At 51.3% G+C, this 3241-nt stretch overlaps 1 non-coding gene across 1 annotated transcript; it reads left to right on the top strand.

Annotated features, from left to right (window-relative positions):
• The first annotated feature begins 599 nt into the window (after nucleotides 1–599).
• On the top strand, nucleotides 600–673 carry TRNAT-UGU (transfer RNA threonine (anticodon UGU)). Its single transcript has one exon. It is a non-coding gene; the product is annotated as a tRNA-Thr (tRNA).
• The last annotated feature ends 2568 nt before the right edge of the window (nucleotides 674–3241 follow it).

The following is a 3241-nucleotide window of genomic DNA, read 5'->3' as shown; positions in this document are numbered from 1 at the left end:
TGTGACAGTCCTGACTTGCTGTCTCTTTTTTCTCCTGTCAAGGGACCATCCGTGCTTCAGGTACAGATGGCTCCTCCACCCTGGGCCAGACCATGATGGACAGATAGCTTCAGCAAGAAATGTATCTTTGCTTCTGCAAGTCGCTATGACTCCTGGGGTGGTTAGTTCTCACAGCACTTTGAAAACGCTGTGCTAATAATGGGATTGGACTAACATCAGACAGTGAGTGCACATGTTGACTCCACTGCTTGGCTGTCTGAGCAAACCTGAACAGGTCCCTTAATCTGATTGGAGTTGAATGCAAAACAGGGACCATACTTTATATGATCAGCATCTTGGGGTTGCCATTGAAGTTCAAGGAGGAAATCAGTTTAAAAGCTTTCGGTAAATTCTAAAGTGCTATAGAAATGTGAGCCGTTTATGGTATTACTTTCACACGAAGTCTGGGCTCAGCTACGGTGTCTGTTTTAGCCCCTGAATTGCTGTCAGCCACCGACATGCACTCATTCAAACTGCGCTTCAAAGAAGGTCTTGTTGCTCAAAACGAAATGGAAAAAACGATGAATTAAAAGGTCCTTTTTGAAGCAGGCGTTTTGTTGGGCTCCGTGGCTTAGCTGGTCAAAGCGCCTGTCTTGTAAACAGGAGATCCTGGGTTCGACTCCCAGCGGGGCCTGCGCCGAGGCGCCCCTTTTAGCGAACGTCTCGGTGGCCCGGGAAGGGATGGAGAAGTGGCCCCGATGACGGTAACGACAGCGCCCCGCGCCCAGCTCCTCCGCCCCCAGAAAAGACCCGACCCTAAGCTGAAACCTCGGCGATTCTTATCGTCTTCCGGGGAAATTCGGCTGTCTCCTCCTCCCGCACGGGACAGGGGCCCCCGGAGGCGCTCCGGCAGGTGCAGCGCGAGTGGCGCTCGCGCGCGTCCCCTGCCGCGGGCGGGGCGGAGCCGGAGAGCCCAGAGCTCCCCCCCGCCGCCGCCCCCGCAGCCAGGGGTAGAGTCCGCCTCAAACAAGAAAGAGCTATTAGCACTTTTGAGGTTTTTGTGAAATATGTCTCTGCCTTGTGAACCAACGACTGGTGTTGCTGGAGGTAATCCTGGCGCCTCCGCGGGGGCCGGAGACGCAGGGGACGCGGGGCGCCCTCGTCTGCCCCCGCCCGGTGCTCGGGGGCCGCACACGCGCCCGACCGCGGCCGTGTCGCGCCGGGCACGAGCCAAGCTCCCGGCCGTGTCTGTGGAACGAATAAATGACCTCGGACGAAGGAAGGGACGACGTCTCGAGGTCTCGCCGCACGCTTCCCCCCGCGGCCGAGGGCAGCCTCTCCCCTCCTCCTCTCCGCTGCCGCGCCCCTACTCCCCTCCTTCCCCCTAGCGCTCCCCCTCCCCCGCTGTCGTCCCTCCTTGGTCGTTGGCTGACGAGCTGGACACGCTGGGGGGAGGACCGCCCGAGACCTGGGGCGCGGGGCGGGGGAGGCGGGAAGTACGGAAGGTCAGCGAGGGGCGGGAACCGGCCCGGGGGGCGCCGGGCCCGCTCCCTCCGCCGCGACCCTCCCCCTCCCGGGGTCCCCCACCGCCCGAGGCGGGGCGCGCGGCTGGCCCTCGCTTCCCCCAGGCCATGGAAGTTTCCTTTGAAATAACAACTCGTTTAAAGTCGCAATGACAATATTATGGTAACAACAGAATATAGTATTTAATTTCCCAACGTAACGTCGAATGAACAACAGCAACTCAGAATACTCACTCTGGTATGATTTATTTCTGTAAATTGAAAAACACGAAACTATTGTTTGTGGATGCACATGTATTTAGTAAAGCAAAAAATATGAACAAAAGAATACCAACGATTACAGGGTACTGGCTATTTCTGCAAAATGAGATCGGGCTGTATTTTCATTTCCTATTTCTTAAACAAAATTCGAACAACATATAATACTGTGAGTTTCCCCCTGCAATATAAACAGGAATTCCTGGTACAGTCTTTCCCATTTTAACTCCAAGGCCTTTTTCCCTTTGATGATGATGATGATGATAATGATGATGACGATTTGTTTTTTTTTTTACCGGAAGACCCAGTTTTTGGCCTACAGCGGTGCATCTACCCTCAAGTATGAGAAGATTAGAAACCTGCTGATGAAAGAGTCAGTGGTTGCCCTTAACTTAGTGCAGTGACAGACAGCCTTGGACGGTAGGAGAATACGGTCCTCTAGTGGGGACCTCAGCAGCTGGGATTACCCACAGCCGGTCCACAGGTCTCAAATGATGGTCAGCTTGAAGGAAAGGCATATTGTGGACAACATGAATTTCGAATGTCTTGCATTCCATCCTGATGCCACCTGGCCTGCCTGATGCCTGATGCCAAATGACAAAAGTATTTTAAACCTAAAGTCTTATTAGAAATAAATTTTCTGTCAGTTACCGTGTGAGCTTGTGTACAGGTACAACTTCGAATGATCTGAAGATGGGATGTGCGTGAATACAGGTGCACTTCTGCTGAAGCTGAAATAGGATATGGTCACCTGAAAATTATGCCTATCAATGGCACTTTCCCTTTTCTCTATGAATTGACAATCCTCCCCGGGCTCAGAGCTCGAGGAACAGGGCAGCCTATGTCATACTGCTGGGTTAATAAGGAAGATGAGGAGTGTTCCCGTGTTCCAGCATCCTCCATTGATTTTGAGCGCCCAGTGTGGACTAGAAGAGAAGGAGCGATACTTGGGTGTCACCACCTGTCCGTCTAGGTAGCACCCAAGGTGGGATGAGGTCAGGGGCAGCTTACTGGTCTCTGAAGTTGTGGGGGGAGAAAACAGCCTGAGAAAAAGATGTCAGACAGGAGCACAAGCGCCTAAGAACAAACATTACGATTGCTTTATCTGTCACTAATGAGAGTATCCATGCTTGTATATTAAAAAAAAATAACAGAAAATAATGTTGCAAACCAGGATTTTCAGTTTCTCCGAATGTGAGGAACTCCGTATTATCCTATTTGCTCACGACATGTTATAAAATGCGCCGCAGTACAGGAACATGGAAGTGACTGTCTCTTTTGAGAGGACACACTCAGATCAGGTGAGACTGAACCCCGGCCCACATGGAAGAGCAGAAAGCAAAGCTTGATGGCCACTTGCCTTTCGGTCACGAGCCCTCTTCCCTTTCTTATACACAAGCTTCTTTTATAAAACAATGTGTGATACGTATTTTATTATATATACACAAAATAATATTAAATAACAATAGATAACATTATGT

Source organism: Eumetopias jubatus, unplaced genomic scaffold (assembly GCF_037043125.1).
Source record: "Eumetopias jubatus isolate StellerSeaLion01/CBP00866 unplaced genomic scaffold, mEumJub1_p1.0 scaffold_6, whole genome shotgun sequence".
Classification (NCBI taxonomy): Eukaryota; Metazoa; Chordata; class Mammalia; order Carnivora; family Otariidae; genus Eumetopias; species Eumetopias jubatus.
Note: the sequence above shows the minus strand (reverse complement) of the source record. Positions and strands in the feature narration are given on the sequence as shown.